This window comes from Dermochelys coriacea, chromosome 3 (genome assembly GCF_009764565.3).
Source record: "Dermochelys coriacea isolate rDerCor1 chromosome 3, rDerCor1.pri.v4, whole genome shotgun sequence".
NCBI lineage: Eukaryota > Metazoa > Chordata > Testudines > Dermochelyidae > Dermochelys > Dermochelys coriacea.
The window spans coordinates 59,295,614-59,321,821 of NC_050070.1; positions in this window are offsets into that span (position 1 = coordinate 59,295,614).

The window sequence follows — 26,208 nt, forward strand, 5'->3', positions numbered from 1 at the left end:
CTTCTAACGAGCCCTGCCCAGCTCTCCCAAGTCCCAGACTAGCACCTTAACCACTGGACCATACTTCCTTTCATTATGGGGTTAGGTGAAAAGAAGTAAATGGCAAAACTCACAGAGGAAGCTGCAAGTCAGAATTTCTATAGCTCCTTTGTCAATGTGACTAGTCCAAGGATCAGCAATGGCCTGTAATTTACAATATTGGATGAGTGTTAATTTGGATGACAGAGCATGGGTCTTATTGTAAATGAAATGGACCTGAGTAACTTTTGCTTAGATTCAACTGTACCTTTTCACCATAATTGACTTTCCTAGCATCAAAAGTGGGTGTAAATAGGTGAAACTATGATATAAATCTTTACAGTACACAAAGCAGATAGACTTCCTACCTCTCTTTATGGAATTTCTGCTCTTTTGTCTGTTTAATAATTCACTCTTCACCACCAGCCTTTTGCACACAGATGACTTTAAAATGTCTCAGTTAATAAAGGAATTCTGTTTATACAGGAAACTTTAGGGTGGAAGAGATATTAAGTGCTCTCTTAATTTATGAATAAAAATGCCAACATATGCTTAATTGCAACCTGTTGTGACACCAAGAGGGAAAAATACATCTACTGTGGCTTTCAGCAGTGTGGTCAACTCTCATGATTTTATTGCAAGTCATGCAATATTAGGTATGTTTCCAAAAGTCCCATGTCCTGAAATCTTGACCATCTTAGCTTCATGGTACACAGAGAAACTGAACAGGCTGATGTAGCCTAAGATGCAATGCAGCCTAATCTGCCTGCTGTGGCCAGACTGCTCCATGAGCCTACACAGAAGATGGCCCTGGTTCCTCCTTGCGTCCTTTAGGATGCTGAGTGCTTCCAATGGTGCACTGAAGGAACAGTCCTTGCACTTCAAGTTCAGGGTTTGTACTTGTACAGACCCTTGGTGGATTGCATATAACATCTGTATAAGGGTGTGGCTTCTTGAGCACTCTTCTCTCACCTTCACATACCTTGATAAAAGCCAGTGACAGTCTGGCCTTAAGTACATTGAATATTAAAGTTGCGTGGCTAAGCATTCAAAAGTTAGGAATGGCCAAAGATAAAGTTGCTGTTATATCTGCCCTCTTGCGCATCCACAATATGATACACTCTCTAATTACACAATTACACCTACTGCTTCTTTTATACTACAGTAAAACAAAGTTTAGGGTATTTTTTTATAAACTAGACACATGTTTAGAACCTTGTAAGCTTTTTATTCTTACTTTATTTTATGTTGCCCTTTAATTCTTTCTAAGATATGAAATGTAATGATTTCTTCATCACCCATGTGCTATGCAGTACATTCCTTTTCAAGCAGCATACAGTCTCTCTTGCAATTCAGGGAACAAGAGATTTAACTACAAAGCTAGCTTATCATAAATGTAGGTGGCCTATGGTTGCCAGCAAAATTTCTGAACTACTTCTTGTACTTTGTTTAATATATTGTGTCTGCAAAAGAAAGCCCCTTTCCTGCAGAGCTGTGTATCTCCTGAGAAATATCAAAGTGCTATATAATCTTTACAGCAACATAGTTTACTAGACGTTTTGCTACATAGTTATCTTACCAATACATGCATCTGAAGAGAAGCCTTTCTTATCTATACACTTTTTTTGGCTAAGGAAAAAATAAACACATAAAAAGCTACTGCACATACTCAGTGTGCATCTCTAGTGAACATGGTGGCCCCTTTAAAGGAAAATATTTCAGCAATTTAAATTACATTCTTGAAAACAAAAAACTGACTTGCAAACATCTGTTTTTTTAAGTTCAAGGCAGTGACAACATATTAGAAGGAAAAAATGTTATGAAAGTAGAACAGTCCATTTATGGAGCAGCACCATACTAGCCAACAGTGACCTCAAGAAAGAAGTGACATCAAGGCTAGGAAAGGCACCCTGTGACAGGATCTGCTTACCCCCACACTAGCCCAGACAGCGTTAAGCCCATATTATTAACAGTGGAAGTCCCGCCTCCCCAGCGGGACTGGGCATGCTCCAAATGCTCTAGTAGTATAAAGGGAGGAAGCCCAGCTCATTCTGGAGGCTGTAGGAGAAGGATCTGCCTGGGAAGTGACTGTGGAGGGCTAGCCACAGCTCCTTACTGCACCGGGAATCAGAGCCTCCCTGAACCCCAGCAACTGGAAGAGGCAACCGGTCCAACTAACCACAGAGAATCTGAAGGCTCATAGGAGACCCCAATGCAGATACTGGTAGGAAGTCACCCGGGGGGGTGATGGTGATGGTGTGGTACCTCCCACCTGGGAAACCTCAGCATGTTTTGGTAAGACTCCCCTGCTGAGTTAGTGGCAAGTTGCTATGCCACTGTTAGGGCCCTGGGTTGGGGCCTGGTGGAGTTGGGTGGTCTTGAGCCCCCCTATTGGGGCTGCCACACCCCTTGGTGTGTGCCCCACCCCCATTGAACTCTGGGCTCTAGGCCACACTGCCCTGCACCCAAGGGTTGCTCCATTGACTCTGGCTGCTAGGCCATGCTGCCCTGACCCTAGGGGTGTAGACTGTCACACACCCACATAATTCACTAAACTCAACAAAGTGTAACTTTAACATCCTTGTAGCCTGATGGAGTCTGCTCTGCAGGCAGTTCCAGCCAAGAAAAGGCACATGCAGAAACACAGCAAGGAAACTCCCTTCTATCCCAGGGGCACCTGTTCCAATCACTCCAGAATGATCATACACCAGAATAGTACAGTGAATATAGGAAAGGGAAATGTTTATTCACACAGGGATGAATGGAGAAAAAACAGGTGGGATGATGGTGCAAGTGGTAAAACAGGGTTTCATTCAACATGAGGCCCCAAAGGCCCATAGGTACCAAAGGGCAAACGTGAAGGAATTCATCTGCATTCAGGAGTCCTGGACAAAGTTCCAGTCTGGCAGTGAGTCTTGAGTGCTCCTGGTTGTCTTTGGCACCAGTAAACTTTCCCCAACAAACCCCTCCTGTGCCTCTTCTATCAGTTTCTGCAAATCCACACAGAGCGACACTTAGCTAGCTACAGCCTCCCTCCTTATTCCCAACGCAAGGTCACAAAGCCCAGTATTCATAGCCCCATACATCTCGGGGCAACAATGATATTGGATCCAGCTCTGGTTTTTCTGTCTTGGGTGACTCATCCATGGCACAGTACTCCACCTGGCTCCTGTCCTGGGGCATCCCTGGTGGGCTGCCTCTTCCTCCAAGGTTTGGAGCAGGTTCTCAGCTGCTTCACTATGTGAGGGCCGGCTTGCTTTAGCGCTTTTGTCTTGAGCTCCACACACACACATACACACCCTGTCACTCTCCCTCTCTCCATGCCCCTGGAACAACCAAGGCTTTCTCTTTTTGGAACAATCAGCACTTCCTCTGCCTCAGGATAAGCTTTTAAAGGGGCCATGCTCTCTAACCTCCAAGGGGGTTACAAAACTATGGAAATCAACATGGACAGTAGCAAAACAAAACTCATAATTTTCAGCTCAAACACAGTCTCGGTGCTAACACATGCAAGAGCTGGCAAGCTGTTCAAATGTTAGATAGAAAACTAGGTGCCTTTGAAAATAAGTGCCTGGGAAAGATTCTGGGCATTGGATGGAGAGCCCTTATCACCAACTAAGAGATCCAAGGAATTATCAATGAGCAGATCATCTCAATTAGAATTAGAAGGAAGCACTGGACATATTTGCAGCATGTATGCCCAATGCCAAAACAGACTCCCACATGAAGATGTTAAGTGGATACCAACTGGTGAGAAGAAACCAGGGCACCAAGAGAAACTTTAAGAAGAAAAAATAGCAGGGAGGGCAGAACTCTTGATCTCAACACCATAAAGCAAATGGAGGCAGCAGCTAATGACAGAGGGGGATGGAAGAGATTCATTTCCCCCTGTGCACCAACACTGCAACAATGTTGTACCCTTTTGCACCAACCTGACACCAATATAAAAGTTTTCAGGCAGTTTGCTGTGAAAAAACTGCTTGTGAAACACAAGTTGTAAATTTTATAATTCATAGCCACAAAATGGTTTTTTGAAAGATAAATTTTAAAAAGAGATACCTAGGCTGAGTTCTTGTAAGCTAGCTTTCTGCCTTCAGCAAAATTTTATGGCCAAATTTGCTAACACTTTAATAATGGGATATATAATGGAAATGTTAAGCACAGCCCAGAAACTATGCTGAACAGGGTGCCTACTTAAATTGTATACTTTAAAGTTATAAATTAGTTATATCACAACTATTATCCAGACCAAGGAAACCATATATTGACTGAAATTGTTGTACTTTGTACATGAATCACTGTAAAAAAAAAAAGGCAGTGATCCCACACTACTCTAAATCACAGTATATTCACTAAATCTAGCCCCATGTATCTCCATTCCGGGAGATATATTTACTAACTTAAGTATCAAGAGCAACACTTAAACCTCATAAGCTTTCTTTTGAGCTTGGCTTTATCGATGAATTTTCTCTGAAGGACCCTCTCTGACCCTGCCCGTAGTTCCCTTTGCCTCAGAGAAACACTCATATTCTTTCATACGCCAGAGTTGGAGCTAATAAGACTCTCTCCTGTCCTGTTTCAGAGTGACTCAGCCAAAATAGTCTGGCTTTGTTACACAGGGTTTCAAGACCGGACACCTAAATAGAGAGCAAAAGAAAGCTGCACCCTATGAAAGGCTCTAGAGCCTGCCACACTGGTTCAGAGATGAAGGGTTTGAATTCTGGGTCTGTGTGATCTGTGCTTGAAATAATGTCTCAGAAAGAGGCAAAGTGGCTGTAACTTTCATTATCTCCCTACTCATCCTGGAGCCAACCAGGGTCTAGCTTGGATTCTGGTGCAATTTAAAATAATCTTAGGACTATTTTAATTTCCACCTGGCTGCAACAGGCCTAAACAGGACTATTTCAGCATCTTGGGATTGCTAAAATGCAATAGCACTACTGCCACATCCCCTCCCTCACCACCCACTCATTATACCCTGTGCACCTCAGATGGCAAAATAAGCCAGTTTTCAATCTGCTTTGAACTTGTGGAGTGGCATAAAGTGGGGCAGAAGTCTGGCTTGATAAATCTCAAGTTTTGAAACAATTGAAATTTGACCGGGTGGTACTAAAAATACCAGTGATGTTTTCTGCAGTAAAATTTCCTGTATTCCTTGGCCCTATGAAGCAGACAGACTTGTTGGGAGTACCAGATACCCATTTGAACTCACATGAGTAATAAGATACAGAACATGTATTTTTGAATCAATATAAAAATTTCCCATGTCAACAAGCACCTCAGTCATAACAATAATTAAAGATCAAACCCATTTAATGTGAAGTTTAGGCTAGTAGTAATCCAACATGTGTTCTTCATAGTGGCTTTGGTATTTCAGTTCTGTCTCAGACACTTGATTTTTTTCAAGTTTAAATGTTATGTAGATGCTGCATTGAATGATAAAGCCAAGTGAAGACCTTGGAGCTCAATAGTACCTGTAAAGCATTGCCCTGGCCTGGGGGCAGCAAGGAGCAGCCAGGAGGAAGACAATCTGACTCAGCAAAGCAGAATGCCTATATGAACTCCTGATGTGCTGGCCATTATATAGGCAGCTCAGAGTAATGGCCCCATCCTTCCAGCCTTCCCCAGCCACTTTGGCAAAACTGAATCCTAAGAGTCACGCTTGTGCCTCAGGAGAAATAGCGAGGTACCAGCCTGAACACAGGAACTGTAGCCCTGATTTGGGAAAAGACTTAAGCATGTGTTGTAAATCAGGTCTGGAGCCACACACCTAACAACGGAGATTAAAAAAAATTTTGAATAGTTGCTAATTAATTGAGCACCATCCCTCCCATGCACTGAATGAGGAAGGGGTTGTGTGGAAAACAATAGCATGTGATCATGAAATTAAAGACTGTCTCTTAATGCATATACATAAGGGGGTTGAAGTAAGATTACCTAGGCAACCTTAATTCTGGCATTTCTTACCTTTTTGAGTACATGACTTTCAACTTTAATAATGTTCTTTTAAAGTAGCTTTTTGTGTGTAATTGTGTGTGTGCACCCCATGAATATTTACCATAAATAGGCAAAAACTTAGATCTTTTAAAGTATTTTTTAAAAAAATTATAAGGAAATATAGGCATTGTTTTATATTGTATAGATCAATTGGTACCTCTGGTATTAAAATATTTACATGAATGACATAGCTCTCACAAAGCAGTGATGTTATCTCTTAAATGTGTTTTGCATATATTTAATCCATTTTGGGGTTCAACAAGGCTATTCTTAAGAAATAGCTTTATATTAAAACCATCTTTATGCACACTTAAACAGATTTGAAAATATTTTAACAAAGGAGCACAATGGACCTGCTATGTAGTTTATGAAGAACAAATGTTGCCAGCAGACATATTTGGCAGAAATATCCCAGCTACTCAGCTAAGGTTGAAATACCAATACCAACCACAGGCATGTGTTCATATTCTTTCAGACACTTCCATGCAGAGCAAAGATTAAGAGGTTTCTTGGGTCATTCTTAGACTGGGAGAGGAGGAAGCATGGGACTAATTGTATAATATCGCATTTATAAAAACAAATCAATATCAAGTCTAACTCCAGCATCATGACAGGCTGACTCGGTCAATTACTATGAAGCAATCCAGTATGCCCATGTGCTACTGTATCTTCTCAAGTGGTAATGAGAAGCTGCAGCTCCATAGTGCAAATCAATAATAGTGCTCCATAGTTTAGTCTAAAGTACAGCGGTCACCATTAAAATATTTAGTATTGTGTCTTTGCAAGTAGATAATTTTATAGGGAATACCAACAACACTACATTAATATTACACATGTGCCTTGTGTTCTTAGATTCTGGGCTCCTTGAGGCATTGGCTGTATCCTCTTTTGTATGTGGACATAGATTAGCATGCTATAGGTGCAACAGGAATAATAATAACAATAATAACCAAATCAATAACCAGATCATCTTCTCCCACAGAGGGAAGAAATTCTGGGAGATAAAAATCTTTTTGAGGACCCTTTTGTAGAGATCTTTCTGTCCTCCAGTTGGAGGATGGGGTTGCCTCCCTGAGAAAAGGCCATAATGGCTGCATTCAAAATTAGCAGATCCAGGGTTCAGTGAGAGGCCAAGGCCATCCACAATGAATCCCTATTCCTCAACACTAGCTCTGGCTTCCAGTGTTCTAGCCAGCAACCTGATCATGCAGGTCCTTTGCAGTCAGATTGTCAGAGACTCCTACTGGCCACAAAAGTTCCTGGAACCTTTGTGTGGGAAGGGCTGTACATTAAAAAAAAAAAAAATAGTGCAGCCTGAGGTGGTAGTACTTTTTCTCTTGATTCTCTACAGAACTGGGGGGGGGGGAAGAGACAGTAAATCTATCTCCATTGCCGTATCTAGGCCCCAGGCCTATGAAGTCTCCACACTCTCTCTCCATATAGACACCAGACAACATGGAGAGGCCTTGAAATGCTCCAAATGGTGTGGTGACAATGCCACAAAGAGGAGAAGATCATGCACAGAGGACAGGTCTCTGTGCATGTATCTCACAGGTCTTGGGGAAACAATCTGGGCCAGTAATACGAATAATTATAAATAATGATTTGTAAAGATTTTAACTTTAACCACTGTAGTGTGTGTATATGTGTCAGGGCTGGGTATAATCTGCCCTTAGTGTGAAATAAAACTAATATCAATATATATATTTCAGTCAGACAATGAAAACACAGTCCTTTTTTCCATTTATAGTGTGAGTGGAATTGTTAACAGCCACATGATACCTCAACTGGGGTGTTTCAAACTCAGATGTGACACTGGGAATGTTCTCTATCAAGGAAAGGTATTTCTTCTAGTTCCACTGATTATCTTAGACACAGGCAATAATGCTTCTCTGGCTTGACTGGCTTCCCAGTATTGGAAGGCTAGTTCTTCTCTCAATCCTACTGCATAGAAAATATATATTGTATACTTTTCCTTTTCTTTCTGAACTGTAATTCACTTCAGTCCTCTTGGAGTGGCTAGAGCAAACTGTGCCAAAATTATGGCTTTTCCCATACAAATTAGTCTGTTGTTCCACAGAAGCACACAACTTCTGGTTAGGGCTGCCCTATGGCAGAGCATCAGCATATTTCCACTACTATTCAATTTCAATTGGAAATTTAGTGTGCCAGGGCAGGATCTTGATCCTTCAAACAAAGGAACATTTACAAATGGTTTGTGACACTGAATATTCCAGAGTGGCAAGACTGATTTTAAATGTAAACTTAGCAGTCTAACTTCCCATTGACTTTAAAAACTCCAGCGTACAAACTTTAAAATCCAGCTCTTTAGAACAACGCACATTTTTAACAAAAAGACAAACTGGAATACCAATGTTTTGGTCAGATCTTTACAATAATATATTTATCTCAAAGTGGTGCTGTTATTTGTAATCTTTAGTAAATTGTTTGCTCAATGAGACGTAGGTTTTGATTTTATGTTAGAGACCAGATTTTCCTACCAGGATATGGTCTTTGGATGCTGACAGAACTCCACAGCCTCCTTTAGCAAGACTGCCAGTATATATAAGAAAATGCATTGGGGCTATAATCTTTAATCACCTCTGAAATAGGACAAAATACTTTATAGGTAAGGCACAAAATTTCAACACAAAATGAATATTTGTTTACCTCATTAAATATAGAGGATAGACAAAGAAATAAGAAGAGAGACACAAGTCAAATAAGAAGTTGAGAGCCACAGGAAATTGGGGCATCACCACAGAATTATTATAATAAATATTATTAATTATATTATGGTAGTAACTAAGGCAATGTACAAACACAGAATAGTAGATGAAGAGTTTACAATCTAAATAGACAAGACAGACACAGGGTGGAGAAGGGGTAGAACGTATGAGCAGAGAAAACAGTGTGATGGCAGCAAATGGCATATTATTTCCACTTTCTTTTTTTAAGGATGGGTTTAGTTAGAAGGGAATCAGCAAAATGGAAAGTGAAGGGAAAGAGGTGTTGGGGAAAAAAGCAGGGGAAAAGAGGACATGAGTGGAGTGCATCTGCTACCCTCAGAGTCAAAGAAGAGGCTGACATTTCCAGCTGCCATATATATATATCCAGTCAAAATGAAGATCATATTTCCAGAAGCAACAAAAACAGAATGACAGTCCTGCACCTGTTCCCCTTAAATCAAAATGTAAAATCTTAAGTAAAGCATGGTTTCAACTCTTGTATTTTTATTTTATGTCAATACTATTGGGGAAATACCACCTGAGAGAAATGTTCAGAATATTCACCCATGAAAGCTGCCATTATTTAAGTTAAATGTAAAAAACCAAAAATATATGTGCAAGTCACTCACCAGGTGGAGAACAGTGCATTTAATCTTTCAGTCTTCATGATTTACTCGGCTATTGCTGCCTGATATGCAAACTGTCCTCAGTTCAGCAGTCTTTACTTATGCAAGACTCCCAATGATCTTAATGGGAGTTTTGCCTTTAAAAGGATTGCATGTATAGCCTCAAAGGCTCAGAAATTACTCACTATTCATGAGAGTAGTTCCACTCAGAGGTAAATGGGACCTCTTCCCTGTGTAAAGAAAGTAGGATTTAGCTCTTGGACATCACTCACTTGCATTTGGTGCATTTTCTATCAAACTGAGTTCTACACGATTAAACACCAAATTCAAATATGTTAAAAGTTTTATACGTGCTATGAGGAACTGTCAGGGTTCCTTCCCCACTCTGAACTCTAGGGTACAGATGTGGGGACCCACATGAAAGACCCCCTAAGCTTATTCTTAGCAACTTAGTTTAAAAACTTCCCCAAGGTACAAACTTTGCCTTGTCCTTGAACAGTATGCTGCCACCACCAAGCGTTTTAAACAAACAGGGAAAGAGACCACTTGGAGATGTCTTCCCCCAAAATATCCCTTCCCAAGCCCTATACACACCCTTTTCTGGGGAGGCTTGAGAATAATATCCTAACCAATTTGTTACAAAATCATCAAAGATGCAAACCCCTGGATCTTGGAACAATGGAAAAATCAATCAGGTTCTTAAAAGAAGGATTTTTTTTTTAAAAAAATGTAAAAATCATCTCCTTAAAATCAGGGTGGAAAATACTTAACAGAGTATTCAGATTCAAAACATAGAGGATCCCCCTCTGGGCAAAACCTTAGAGTTACAGAAAACAGGAATAAACCTCCCTCTTAACACAGGGAAAATTCACATAAAACAAGAGATAAACTAATCCACCTTGCCTGGCTTACCTATACTGGTTGCAATATTGGAGACTTGGATTAGGATGGGTTGGAGAAGATGGATTTCTGTCTGGCCTCTCTCAGTCCCAAGAGAGATCAACCCCGTAAACAAAGAGCACAAAACAAAAGTCTTCCTTCCCCCAGGATTTGAAAGTATCTTGTCTCCTTATTGGCCCTTTGGGTCAGGTGCCAGTCAGGTTAGCTGAGCTTCTTAACCCTTTACAGGTAACAGGATGTTGCCTCTGGCCAGGAGGGATTTTATAACACTGTATACAGATGGACATCATACCGAAAGGACTGAAGGTAAAAAATCATAAATTTGTTAGTCTCTAAGGTGCCACGGGTACTCCTTTTCTTTTTGCGAATACAGACTAACACGGCTGCTACTCTGAAACCTACAGAAAGGTGGTTGCCCTTCCCTTTATATTTATTACAGGACCTAAAATATATATTATAATACAACTATATATATATATATATATATATATCATACAACAATACAGTTCTAAGGAGATTTTATAATATTCATTAAGTACAAAGCAAAGCACACTGGAAAAATAATCCCAACTATACATACAAAATGATGGGGTCTAAATTAGTTATTACCGCTCAAGAAAGAGATTTTGGAGTCATTGTGGATAGTTCTCTGAAAACATCTGTTCAATGTGTAGTGACAGTAAAAAGCTAACAGAATGTTAGGAACCATTAGGAAATGTATAGAAATAAGATGGAAAATATCATAATGTTACTGTATAAATCAATGGTTGAATATTTAGTGCAGTTCTGGTTGCCCCATCTCAAAAAGGATATATTATAATTGGAAAAAGTATCAAAGGACAACAAAAGTGATTAGGGGTATGCCACATCTTCCATCCAAGAAGAGATTAAAAAGACTAGGACTGTTCATCTTAAAAATAGATGACAAAGGGAGAAATGATAAAGGTCTATAAAATCATGAAAAAGTGAAAGAAAAGTGTTATTTACAATGTAGTGGGGCGGTCACCCCGGTCCGGCCCGAAGGGGTTAAAACAGCCCTGGGAAAGGGCTGCCCCAGGGGAACCAATAGGGTAGGCTGATTGGGGAAGCAGCCACCATTGGGGCAACACCCCAATCAATCCACAGCTGGCCCTATATAAGGGCTCAGGGAGGAGCTGGGAGAAAAGGGTACCTGGAGTAGAGCAGGGCTGGGGAAAGGCCAGAGGAGCTGGAGAGCTCCAGCCTGGCAACTCCCCAGGCTGAGGCCTTGCTAAAGGCCTATGCAGGTACTGGGGCTGGGAGGTACAGCCCAGAGGCAGCTGGTCCAACCCCCAAATATATATTTGTTTAAATTGGACTTTCAACCAGGTTACATTACTTGTCATCTTTCAATCCTCAAAACACTGATCAGGACACTGAAGAGAATGAAATATATGGAATGAAACAAGGATGGGTTTTAAAAGTAAAGCCATAAACCTTTATTAAATTTAATGAGGGGAGGGGCTAAGCCCCTCCCTCATCAGTACTAGGCATTAATTTGGGTTCAATGCAGTATTAAATGGCATCCATGCCAAATAATCAATATTCAGGGTTGATCCCCTTCATCTTAACTCCTAGGATTCATTCCTGCCTGATGGAGGTGGGGATGGGGTGAGACCATTAACTCAGTCAGAATTTATGCTTAGTGGTGGTTTTTGTGTGTGTAATGGAGGTGGAGACACTCTTACGGGAAGTACTGACATTTCCTTTCTTGAAAGAATACTTACATTCATGTCTGCCTATGAGAAAATGAGACATAAATTTTATGGCTTTTGTTAATCAGGAAATAGTGAATAGTTACTTACTTTGACATTTCAGAACTGTTTTGTTTCTAAATCTTTAATGTTTTGTTGTGTTTGCATAGTTGGCATGTCTCAGAACCGCATCATTTTATAACATTAGAGTCCAAGTTTTTATTGAACTAAAATTCTCATTAAGGACATAATGTCTGTAACTCTTTAGCAAATATGCAGCACCACCTCGAAAATACAATGCCTGGACAACCTGACATCAGGTGTGTTATCAGTAATTCATGTAGACCAAGTTTTCTGTGAAATTAGATGAAACTACAAAAAATAGCATTTTTGTTAGTGTTTAAGCCTTTTGAAGTCAGCACTCTTTTAGGCTGGTGGAGGTCGAGATCTCTCTCTAGTTTTACTTTCAGAAACTTTTTTCACCCAGTAATACTAAAAGGGCTCAAAGCACCACAGAACCTCGCAAGCACAGTTCCCACACTTTCTCTTTCCTTGCACCAGTGTTGGGGCACATTTGCTATTGTGGCTAATATCTGCTTGGAGTAGCAGGGAGGGGACCTTCAGCAAGCCAGTTATGGCTCCTTGATATTTTTTTTTTTTTGGTTTGGTTTGGTTCACTATGGGTACTGACCCTAGTATATGTTAGAGCAGCCAGAAGGTTGCTCTAATCTATGGCATCTCGTAAGACTCCTCAAGGGAATATCCACTAGCCGGGGAGGTCTGGTGTCTGGGGTTGGTCCTGCTTTGAGCAGGGGGTTGGACTAGATGACCTGCAGTCTCTTCCAACTCTAATCTTCTATGATTCTATAGAACATGCTGTATTATTGTCATGCCTCCGCATTTGGGCTTTAACGAGATGTGAGATAGTCAACTATGACATCTCTTCTCCTACTGGAGAATCCTATATGCTGCCTGAGAAGATGAGGTTTCTGCTCCCTGTGTACTTCCTGAGTGACACAAAGGCCTCAGGCAAATCTGCCCTGGTTGTGCTGCTTCTTCCCAGACTTATCCACTGAGGTTCATATTTGTTTCTGATAGCCATTTAACATCCCCGGTTTGTTATATTTGATGCACTCTTGTGATGTTATAACTGTGATCTCTAAAATCCTTTTCAAGGGTGTGTTAAAGAAAACTGTATTTTTGTCTTTACAAAGTGATTTGAGATGCCTGAAGTTTTAAACTAAGATACTTGGGGCCTGCTTCTGATCTCATGCCAGGGTAAATCAGGAATGACACCAGTGAAATCAATTTTGTTACACTGGTGTAAAAATTGGTGCTGTATAAATGTCAGACTCAGGCCTCAATAACAGAGTAACTGTAAGGAAAACATGATTATTAAAAGCAACGAGGAAAAACTATGGGCCAGAATCATTTGCATCAAAACATTGTTCAAGCCTGAGGCCTTGTCAACAGAGGGAAATTGACTGATTTAACTCTTCTGGAATACTTATTTTGGAAAAACTAATTTTCTGGAATAACTTCCTTGGGGACATAATATTCTGGATTAGAAGTGATTTTTAGTTCAGAATAATAACTCTTCTTTGCCATCTGAAGTAATTATTCTGGATTAAAGTCACCATTATTCCATAAGAGGGTGCCCACACAGGGACATCAGATTAGTCATTCCTGTCAATTTCCCCATGTAGGCATGCCCATAGACAATCCAGATTCTTCCCCATTTCCATTAAGTTGGCCATTTTTCTTTTTTCTGGTTTTGTTTGTTCCTTCATTTGTAGGCAGGTCTTCACTCTCTCTCTTTTTTTTTGGGGGGGGGGTCTCTCAGTTGTTTTAGGTCACATCCTTTTTACCATTCTTTTAATTAGAGCTTTGTCTCTTGCTCTTGGGCTAGGAGTGCTTGAGAGATACCTGGCAAGGGGGAAGGAGTACTTGTTCAGTACCTCCCACTGTTCCCCTGTGATACTTTGGCTATGTTTATGCTTAGAGCTAGGGGTGTGATTCCCAGCTCAGGTAAGTACACCTCTATCTCTCATTGAGCTAGCATCCTAAAAATAGTAGTGTAGCCACAATAGCATGGGTAACAGCGGATGGGCTACCCACCCTCAGTACATACCTGTGGGATCCAGATGGGTTTGCACTCAGGGTAGCTAGCCTGTACCGCTACTTCCCTTGCTATCACGACTACACTACTATTTTAGCAGGCTAGCTTGATGAGAGCTAATGCCAATAAATCTACCTGAGCTGGGAATCGCACCCCTAACTCCAATTGTAGACATAGCCGTAAGATAATAGGGGCAGGAGAGAGAATCGTCTACTCTTTTTGGATGGAGGGAGGCTACAGTGCTGCTCCTTTGAAATCATGGAACTGTGTAAGGGGGGGAAATGGGGAGTTCTAGAGAATTGTTCAGAGATACTGAAAGGCCCAGATGGTTTATCTTAGAGAAGATTAGGTAAGAGGACACGATTTAAAAAAATAATGAATAGTATACAGTAGGGGATAGATTTTTGTCCTAATACAGGAACAAGGAGCTATACTTGGATTATAAACCACTTGGGGCAGAGACCATATTTTTATTCTGTATTTTCTTCAGTAGTACAAATAATAAATACTAATAATAACAATAATGCAATTGAGAGGGTACCTTTAAAACTGATAAAAGAAAGACCTTCTCATGCTACACTAGCCTGGGGAACTCATTGCCACAGGATATCACAGAAGCCAAAAACTTAGTTGCATTCACAAAAAGGGACTGAATTGTATACAGATAAGGAGATCACACATAGCCACAATAGTAATGGGTTTAAAAAAAATGGGAAGAGAGAAACCCTAATGCATCAGGGCATAAAAGCCCCACTTCTAAGTGACGAGATTAGGAAGATACTTAGGCCCAGGTTTTTAAAGCTATTTAGGCATCACTGTATGTAAGGGAGCAGTATGACTGCTCAGAGCTCCGGTACGAAACTGTGGAAAAACCTGAGTGTCTCTGGATTAAGTTTAGAAGTGTGTGCAACAAGAGTGATGTCATGGTGGGAGTCTGCTATAGACCACCGGACCAGGGGGATGAGGTGGATGAGGCTTTCTTCCGGCAACTTACGGAAGCTACTAGATCGCATGCCCTGATTCTCATGGGTGACTTTAATTTTCCTGATATCTGCTGGGAGAGCAATACAGCGGTGCATAGACAATCCAGGAAGTTTTTGGAAAGCGTAGGGGACAATTTCCTGGTGCAAGTGCTAGGGGAGCCAACTAGGGGGAGCGCTTTTCTTGACCTGCTGCTCACAAACCGGGTAGAATTAGTGGGGGAAGCAAAAGTGGATGGGAATCTGGGAGGCAGTGACCATGAGTTGGTTGAGTTCAGGATCCTGACGCAGGGAAGAAAGGTAAGCAGCAGGATACGGACCCTGGACTTCAGGAAAGCAGACTTTGACTCCCTCAGGGAACAGATGGCCAGGATCCCCTGGGGGACTAACATGAAAGGGAAGGGAGTCCAGGAGAGCTGGCTGTATTTCAAGGAATCCCTGTTGAGGTTACAGGGACAAACCATCCCGATGAGTCGAAAGAATAGTAAATATGGCAGGCGACCAGCTTGGCTTAATGGTGAAATCCTAGCGGATCTTAAACATAAAAAAGAAGCTTACAAGAAGTGGAAGGTTGGACATATGACCAGGGAAGAGTATAAAAATATTGCTCGGGCATGTCGGAAAGATATCAGGAGGGCCAAATCGCACCTGGAGCTGCAGCTAGCAAGAGATGTCAAGAGTAACAAGAAGGGTTTCTTCAGGTATGTTGGCAACAAGAAGAAAGCCAAGGAAAGTGTGGGCCCCTTACTGAATGAGGGAGGCAAGCTAGTGACAGAGGATGTGGAAAAAGCTAATGTACTCAATGCTTTTTTTGCCTCTGTTTTCACTAACAAGGTCAGCTCCCAGACTGCTGTGCTGGGCATCACAAAATGGGGAAGAGATGGCCAGCCCTCTGTAGAGATAGAGGTGGTTAGGGACTATTTAGAAAAGCTGGACGTGCACAAGTCCATGGGGCCGGACGAATTGCATCCGAGAGTGCTGAGGGAATTGGCGGCTGTGATTGCAGAGCCCTTGGCCATTATCTTTGAAAACTCGTGGCGAACGGGGGAAGTCCCGGATGACTGGAAAAAGGCTAATGTAGTGCCCATCTTTAAAAAAGGGAAGAAGGAGGATCCTGGGAACTACAGGCCGGTCAGCCTCACCTCAGTCCCTGGAAAAATCATGGAGCAGGTCCTCAAAGAATCAATCCTGAAGCACTTAGAGGAGAGGAAAGTGATCAGGAACAGTCAGCATGGATTCACCAAGGGAAGGTCATGCCTGACTAATCTAATCGCCTTTTATGATGAGATTACTGGTTCTGTGGATGAAGGGAAAGCAGTGGATGTATTGTTTCTTGACTTTAGCAAAGCTTTTGACACGGTCTCCCACAGCATTCTTGTCAGCAAGTTAAGGAAGTATGGGCTGGATGAATGCACTATAAGGTGGGTAGAAAGCTGGCTAGATTGTCGGGCTCAACGGGTAGTGATCGATGGCTCCATGTCTAGTTGGCAGCCGGTGTCAAGTGGAGTGCCCCAGGGGTCGGTCCTGGGGCCCGTTTTGTTCAATATCTTCATAAATGATCTGGAGGATGGTGTGGATTGCACTCTCAGCAAATTTGCGGATGATACTAAACTGGGAGGAGTGGTAGATATGCTGGAGGGGAGGGATAGGATACAGAAGGACCTAGACAAATTGGAAGATTGGGCCAAAAGAAATCTAATGAGGTTCAATAAGGATAAGTGCAGGGTCCTGCACTTAGGATGGAAGAATCCAATGCACCGCTACAGACTAGGGACCGAATGGCTCGGCAGCAGTTCTGCGGAAAAGGACCTAGGGGTGACAGTGGACGAGAAGCTGGATATGAGTCAGCAGTGTGCCCTTGTTGCCAAGAAGGCCAATGGCATTTTGGGATGTATAAGTAGGGGCATAGCGAGCAGATCGAGGGACGTGATCGTTCCCCTCTATTCGACACTGGTGAGGCCTCATCTGGAGTACTGTGTCCAGTTTTGGGCCCCACACTACAAGAAGGATGTGGATAAATTGGAAAGAGTACAGCGAAGGGCAACAAAAATGATTAGGGGTCTAGAGCACATGACTTATGAGGAGAGGCTGAGGGAGCTGGGATTGTTTAGTCTGCAGAAGAGAAGAATGAGGGGGGATTTGATAGCTGCTTTCAACTACCTGAAAGGGGGTTTCAAAGAGGATGGCTCTAGACTGTTCTCAATGGTAGCAGATGACAGAACGAGGAGTAATGGTCTCAAGTTGCAATGGGGGAGGTTTAGATTGGATATTAGGAAAAACTTTTTCACTAAGAGGGTGGTGAAACACTGGAATGCGTTACCTAGGGAGGTGGTAGAATCTCCTTCCTTAGAGGTTTTTAAGGTCAGGCTTGACAAAGCCCTGGCTAGGATGATTTAACTGGGACTTGGTCCTGCTTTGAGCAGGGGGTTGGACTAGATGACCTTCTGGGGTCCCTTCCAACCCTGATATTCTATGATTCTATGATTCTGTGATCTCATTTTCAAAAGGGATTTAGGCACTTAAGAGTCTAAATTTCATTAAGAGCCAGGGCCTTAACCTATATGCAGATGATTCCATAAATGCCTATAACAGATTTTTGTACTTTCTTTTGAAGCATCTGGTGCTGGACATTGTCCAAGACACAATACTAGACTAGGACACTAGACTAGAGGGATCACTGTTTTATTCCATTACAGCAATTCCTATGTTCCAATGTACCTAAAAAGAGGCAAAAGGCATGAACATTTTAAAATGGTAGGGTTGTCTGATACAACTAAGGTAAAGCTGCATGTTTGGGAAAAACTAAAACCATTTGAAAATATGTCTTAAGTTTCATAAAACAAAAGAGAAAACTATAGATGGCTTGTTGCATGCATTCACTAATCCAAGATAGTGATCTAATAAAGGGACACAATTAGAAAAGCATCCACCCTCCCTAGCAAATACTAGGCTAGCTCATCAGCTGGTGTAAATCAGCATAGCTCCATTAAGTTTAAGAAAGCTTTGCTGATTTGCAGCAGCTGACCATCTGGCCCAGTGTTTTTACCCAATATCTGGAAATCTAATTCATCTTGATCCATAGCACAAATTTTTTCCAGAAATGTTAATTTTCTTGACAGTTTTCTAGCTCTTCAGTGTGACTAAAAATAGGGGGAAAGTCATACATTTTATAAAGTTGAAGCATGATCATTGATTTGGCATCATGATGATGTCTGCTCTTGTAATTTAAGAAAAACAAATACAGATGAATCTCTTCCCTAGGCTGCCAGCTTGAGATTTCATGAACAAACTGAAATATAAATATACCTGATTTAACCTCTCAGTTGCCTGTTGTGAAGATTTATAGATACCATTTCTTGTGCTGCTGTTACAGTTCTTGTTACGTTGTTCTGAAACTTGTTTTTATATGCTGTCTGCATCCCCAAGAGAGGGGTTAGATTTTGGAGTTTTCCCATAGAAGCAGTCTGCAAAAGTCGCAGCAGAGAATCCAAGATGGAAAAGCAGTTAAATATGTGCTTTGGTTTTCCACAGCCTGTGTTAACTAGACATTTTGTAAACCTTTGATTTTTTTCAATAATAACTGCTTTCCCAGCAGACAGACTGTCTGTCTTCATAAGGAAAAAGAAAAGCTAATCTAAGTACTCTGACAAATTTAGTTTAACTTCAGTTAGTGGATGGAGTAATTTACTGAAAACCTTGTAAAACTTCTAGAGTTGATAAGGGCCAGTGTTCTTCTAATGAATGTCATCAGTTTCTGTTTCTGACTGTCAGCAGGCTCCTAGCAAAATTACCTCATGCCTGGAATAATGTCCATTTGGGGGTAATGGTGTCTGGAAGCAACAACATTTCAAGTCTCTATGACAAGTGAATATCAAATGCTCATTTTAAAGACTGTATCATATCTTTGCTCAGCAATCTGGAAATTCCTGTCATCATTCATCATAGTGATGTTGGTTAATCCAATTTATCGTCCACAGGTTCACCAGGCTCTGATCTATTTAATGGAATCTTTCTTAAAGTGCTTTTTAAAGGGCTTTGGCATGATTGTGTGCATAACATGTGAATCCTGGTAATGTCATAACAGTTGGCAGAAATAAATTGAATTGTCACATGGATTTCAGTAGGGTTTCTCAGTGAATTGAAGCAAACCTTAAATGGCATGATAGTCTGTGCTGCTTTCTGCTCATGTGAAATACTAATAGTGTATTCCTAATGAATGTCAACAGGATAGTGTTTTACTATACAGAATTCATATTAATTGAGTATTTTTCTATTGAGTCATGAATTGGAAGAGTGATGGATTTTTTTTCTCAATGTTCATTTTGTTTTTCTGAAGTTAGTCACAGACTATTTCTGTTTGAACTTACTCTAGAGTTTACCAGATGTTCCATTTGGATTCCATGTTACTGCATGTTCACTGGAGTTCACAGATGAGCTTTCCACTGAACACTTATTTTGAATTCTAATGAAATCCATTTATAAAGTTAGTGTTTGAGAGTTTACTAGAAGGTGCTGCTTTCCCTCACTGCCTGTCATTAATGGTTAAATCATCATAATAGATCAGGAAGTCACTATGGAGATTAGGTTAATTTGCAAGAAATCAAAAGTTCTTCCTTCTTTCCATTTTGTGTATATTTGAGTGTTTTTATAATACCACCCTATTCTAGGCTGCCATATTAATGTTGAATGGTTATTCGTCTAAGCCAGTATTCATCAATAATGTACCTTGACAAATTAGAGAACTGATGTGAAATCCAACAAGATGAAATTCAATAAAAACAAGTGCAAAATATTTCACTTAGGAAGGAAATTTTAATTCCCAAATACAAAATGGGGAATAACTGACTAGGTGGTACTACTGCTGAAAAAGACCTGGGGGTTATAGTGGATCACAGATTGAAAGCCAGCACTGTGATGTAGATGCAAAAAAGCATATAATTCTGGGATGTATTAACAAGAGTATTGTATGTAAGACACAGGAAGTAATTGTCTCACTCTCCTGGGCACTTGTAATTAAATTCTGGAATAGGCTTCCAAGGGAGTTTGTGGAATCCCAGTCCCAGGAGATTTTTCAAGAACAGGTTAGACAAATACTTGTCTGGGTGGTTTTGGTTTATTAGGTCCTGCATTTGTGCCAGAGGCTGGGCTTGATAACCTCTGAAGATCTTTTCCAGCTCTACATTTTTTTGATTGAGTCAATGAAAATTGTGTGATTGTTCACCCTTGCCACATGGTATTGTATCTGGTCCCTAATTGGCTAACTGAAGCTTAGTAAGGAGACTAATGAAATTCCAGTATGAATTTTGGGACAAAAATATTTGTAGTAAAATTCATGAAACATCTGGGATTCACAAAACAGTGTAACATCTGGTAGTCACCTAAATAATTGCAAATAATGAAAGCTCTGACTCAATGAATCATTGTGAACAGAACACAGCACTTTCATTTATTAAAATATTTATACATCTGTTTGGGTTTTTTTTTTACTCCTTTACTAACTGTAATGGATACAGAACTATATGCCAGGAGTTCCAAACCTGGGGTTTGTGAACATGTGCCGGAGAGTTACAACCACCCTTGCTAACACCATGTTAGGTGTCGGATCAGAGGACAGGATAATGGGCTTGATGGACCTTTGGTCTGACCCAGTATGGCTGCTGTTATGTTATGCTCTGAGGAGAGGTCTGAGCTAAATTGTGAGTAGATAGGAAGTGGGTCCCATAGTGGTCTTGGTATGGAAAAGTTTGAAAACTTCTATTAACTTTTTGGGGTTTTCCCACTGGAAAATGCCAATTTGAAATTATCAAAATTGAATTGTTCCATGGGAGTATGTGGATTTTGATGAAATGTCCAAGCTCCCTGATTCCCTGGCAGCATACCTGGTGGGGAGCTTAGGAGTTGGGACTCCCAGAACTTCTATCTTCCCAGCTCTGCAGCAGTTCACATGGTGGAGTTCCCAGACAGCCAGGTGAGCATACTTTATTTCAGAAACACCAAAACATTCCTACAGCCGAAGCAGCGATTTTTTTTTTTTGGCTTTTTGTCCCAATTCATAATGAAAAATTTCCCAGTCTTTGAAATTTTTCTCAGAATATCCATTTCCCAGGTAGCTATAGTTATAAGCTTTGTCCGCATAGCATTGACTGAGCCCCCATACTCTTGTCACAGCATATACTGGGCTCATGGTGAAACCTAGGAAGGGTCTTCTCAGGCAGACTTTTCTTTAGATGTTCCAAAGTCTTGGGCAGGAAAGAAAAAAAAGTCCCAATGACTTTACAGGCATCAGCAAGGCTTTCTCCTTTTTTTGCAACTGGAAACTGACATTTCCATAGCACATTCCTCAGATCCATAGCACATTTCTGATATGAAGACTCATGGAAAGCCAGGAGGCCTCACCAAGAGGATGAAAGTGAATTAACATCACGGTTGTGCTGCATTCCCTTGAAGTAACACATGTATTCAGAGTTCATTGCTAGATTTTTTTTTTTTGGTGAGTGTATTTGAGTACATATTTCAGAATCTGCACCCATTCTGTAAAATGTTTACTATTTTAGGAGCCAGTTTTTGGAAATTATGCAGTTAATATATAACTGCAGTTAATATATAATAAATATATCGTTAAAGTTTATATCACTGAAGTCTGATTTCTCAGTGCAACAAGTATTTCCCATAAAGAATTGATGTTTATAGACATTGAACAAATAAACTCCAAAATTAGCCATTTTAGAGTTCCACCAGGCATAAGAGAAGCATATACATTTGGCAATCGTACATCCTGACGACACAGACACATATCCACACAGCTATTTTAGAAGCCAGGTGGAACCTGGGAATTCCCATGCCAGATGGAAACAATGGTATCTAGCCCAGAATTCTGTCTGATATGGCCAATAACTGGTGCTCCAGATTCTGTCTTCAGAAACTTTTCCTCATGTTTGTATTTGTCATGCTTATTATGATAGTGCCTAGAGGCTGAGACTTGGGCCCCGTTGTGATAAGCATTGTACAATGAGTGATAGACATTTGATTCCTCCAATGAGTTGACAGTCTAAATAGACAAGACAAAGGGCAGGGAAAAGGAATAGAACACACAAACAGAGTGAGCAATGAGATGGCTGCAAACATCATACTAAATTTGTTAGTCTCTAAGTTGCCACAAGTCCTCCTTTTCTTTATGTGTATATTTATTCTCAGTTATGTTGAGATATCCCCACTGAACCTATGTTAGGAGGGGATTAGATAAACGGAAAGACAGGGAAGGGACTGAAAGGTTTGGTGCAAACAACATTCCAGCCCCTGTGCTGATTAGCTCAGAGTAAAAACTGCAGAAAACAGTCCAGTGATGACATCATCAGCATCTGTCTCTCCCAGCTTAACCTGCAGCTGTAGTACCAGCTTCAGGATCTGTCTGGCTCCTCCTTGCAGTTTCTTTCCCAAACACCACATGGCTGGGAGCAGCAAGGAATGCCACATGAGTCCTAATGCCTTGGAGGGATGGGTTCCCCTGGGTCTGGAGTGTGCAGAAGGAAGGATGTCTGATTGCAGGAGTTTCCTTAAGGGCTAGATCCTTAGCACCTTCTAAAACTACTTGGTGTATCATGATCAGTAGAACTAGAGTGAGAGGACCCATGTTCCCTGGAGGGACTGTTACTGAGGGGGCACCTGGGAATGCAGGGATTAGAGGCTAGGAGTAACTATGGTTCCACCTCAAGACACAGAAAAGCCAGCCACTGACCACCCCACCACCACCAACAAAAAGTGTTGTAGTGTTGACTATAGCGAATTATTGTTAAAATATTTTAGGGAACCATTTTACACACACAAAACAGTGTATATTTTTGTTACTTTATAATTTCTTTCCCTATCCTAACATGTGCCTTAGTCCAGATTATGGGAGTGTGATCTGTAGAGCCCTCTAATGTGTCCCAAGTGGGGGGAGAGAGGGGAAGGCACATTAAATCTTTTAACAGGTAAGGCTGTACCCAAAGGGGAAAAAGCAGGTAAGTTATAAACCAGCCAGGTGGAAACCCTAAAAGCAATTCAGCCACATGGACAGAGCAGTGCAAAGGGTTTAATAAAGTTCCAATTCAACTTTCAGCTAATGTAATCCTGGGATGCATGAAAAGGCCCTCTTGAATAGGAGAATACAGGTTATTTTACCTCTGAATTTGGCACTGGTGCAACTGCTGCCGGAATACTGCACCCAGTTCTAGTGCCCACAATTCAAGAAAGATTTTAATAAATTAGAGCCAGGGTCAAAGAAGAGCCCTGAGAATGACTAAAGAATTAGAAAACTTGCCTTACAGTGAGAGACTCAAAGTTCTCAATCTATTTAGCTTAACAAAGAGAAGGGTAAAGGGTGATTTGATTACATTATAATATGTAAGGATCTACAGGAGGAACAAATATTTAATTGGCTTTTTAATGTAGCATGGAAAGGTATAGCACAATCCCATGGCTGGAAGTTGAAGCTAGACCAATTCAGACTGGAAATAATGTGTAAATATTTGACATTGAGTGTAATTATCCACTGGAACAATTTACCAAGGGTCATGGTGGCTTCTCCAACACTTCCAATTTTTAAATCAAGATTGGATGTTTTTCTCAATTATATGCTCTAGGAATTATTTTGGGGAAGTTATTTGGCCTGTCTTATACACAAGGTCAGAACAGATGATTACAGTGGTCCCTTCTGATCTTGGAATCTATGAAATTTTACCTGCATTCAGCTTCTGTCTATGCAAAATTAAACATGGTGGCAGCATCTGAGCTGTGAGTTCTCTGAAGTGTAGCACTGCCAGTGTGAGCCATGGATCTTTGTCTGAATCACACTGGAGCCCTGGATTTTGAAGACACAAATCTAGTCCATTGATGGTCCCCATGGAAGGAGGAGTTTGAGCTGTTCACAGACCTGGCCATGCAGGAGGAAGATAATAGCATGAAAGTAAAACTGTTACTCACTGTATTGGGGATCAAGGCAGAAAGGTCTGCAGCACACTGAAGCTCACCACTGCCTCAAGCCTCACAGCAGTCCTAGAAGCCCTGGGGCCTTTCTGCTCCCCAAAGCAGAATGAAACTGTGGAGCAACACTTTTTTTTTTTCATTAGAGACTAAGCCAAAGGGGAGGGGATAGACATCCCCACCCCCCAGGTTAGTGCTTTACACACACTGGCTGCTACATGCAGTTTTGGGGACTTGACAGACTCCCTAATTCAGAACTGGATAGTCTGAGAACCTTGGGATCACCACCTGTGAGAGCAGCTGCTCCAGGAAGGCAAGTGTCACATTAGACAGGTGCTTAGATATAGGGTGGCCAGCAGAAGCCTCAAGAGAAAAGGTGAAAGCCCTAGGAATTACCACACCCTGAGAAGTACATGCTGTGAGACAACAGCAAAGGAGAGCAAGCAGCCAGGGTTCCACAACCACAGTGTTAGGTATTGCCCAGGGGATACACAATGGGCAGATAAAGGAGAAGTGCTGGAGACTGCAGGGGTCAACCTGGCATCCAGCACAAATTAGAACAGCCTCAAGTCTGCTGTCACATATGCTGACTAGGAAATTCTACGCTGGCCAGGATCACCCCTCATTACCCTTCTGCACCCTGGAACACCATCAATATTGTTTGTGTATGTAGGGAAAGAATGAGGGTGGATGCTAGGACTTAAAGCAGCTTGAAGTCCTCTTTCTGTCAGTGGTGCCAAGCCTTCATTAGGAAAAGGTGAGGCTGAATGTAGGTTAAATTGAACAAGTGGAACTTTATTGAACTCCACGCCGTGCTCTGTCTATGTGGTTGAGTTGCTGCCAGCCTAACACTCCAAAGTTCCCTGTTTTTCTGGTGTCCCATCAGCAACAGTCCCTCCAGTTCCACTGATCATGATATATCTTCCCTCTTTTACAGACATTTTAATATAAACATTAAAAACAAACAACAGATGCCCAGACCCCCACCCCATGTCCCTTTGGCTAGAGGTTGCTAGGACATGTCTTGTCTTTACCACAGACTCACCTGGTTACATAATCTTCGAGATAGATCATTCCCAGTGCAGTTGCCTGTTGAGTAGACTAAACCAACTCTGTCATCTGTCTCCAGGTATAGCAAGCTATATCTCTGTGTAGTCTCCTCTCCTCCTGTGTGGCTGCCCTCTAGATGAGTCTCTGTCTTTCCATTTTGTGGTGATCTCTCTGGGTGTTGTACCTGCTGATTTGTTAGTGCCTCTTGTTCCTTTAGATAACCTGTCCCTCTTGCATAGTCACCTCATAGGACCTGGATGCCATTTCTCCCCTTAACTCCTTTAGCCCATTCATTCTGGTGTCTCTAGTGACTGAATCCTCAATGGAGTGCTTGTCTCCAGGGCTGGTAGATCCTTGGCTGACCTGCTGTACTCTAGTGCTGTTTTTCTCTGATTGTTGGCCATCTCTTCTTGGGGATGTCCACAACCTTCTGGCAGCAACAGGCCTCCACTCATTGCTAATAGGTTTTGGTCCTTCATCCCACCAGTTCCTGCACTGGACTGTTTTGGCACCACAGTGGTGGGGTATTCCTGTGTGCCAAAAATGATAATCAGGTGCCTGAACTAGAAGAAACAGCCTTGGTCAAGCTCCCATTTGTGTGCAGATTCTTTGAATTCTTCTGAGGAAAATTGGGGTCTGTTGTCAGTGAAGACAGTGTCCAGAATGTCAGATCTCACAAAGTGAGCCTTCCATTTGCCAGTCACTGACTTGCTTCTTGCATCAGGCAGGATATCACCATGCCAAAAATTTGAATAGTAGTCCACCATAATTAACTACTGATTTTCATTGGCGATATATAAATCGGCTCCACCTTTTCCCATAGAGAGGTGAGCAGCTTATGTGGTGACAGTCTTTCTGCTGGTAGTTATCACATGACCAGCAAATTTTAGACCTTTCTATCAAGGAGTGAAGTTGTGTGTTCATTCCCAAACAGTAGACACGCACTCATGCTTGTCAATGCTCAGTATGAGGTGGGGACAACAGTTCTGTCCTTGAAATATGATTCCATCCTGTACTCTCAGCTCATCTTTAATTTGAAAATATGGTTCCGCTCCTACCGGTACTTGGCTTTTGTCTATTGGCCACCCTGCTAGTATTGCTTTCCTGACTGCTTGT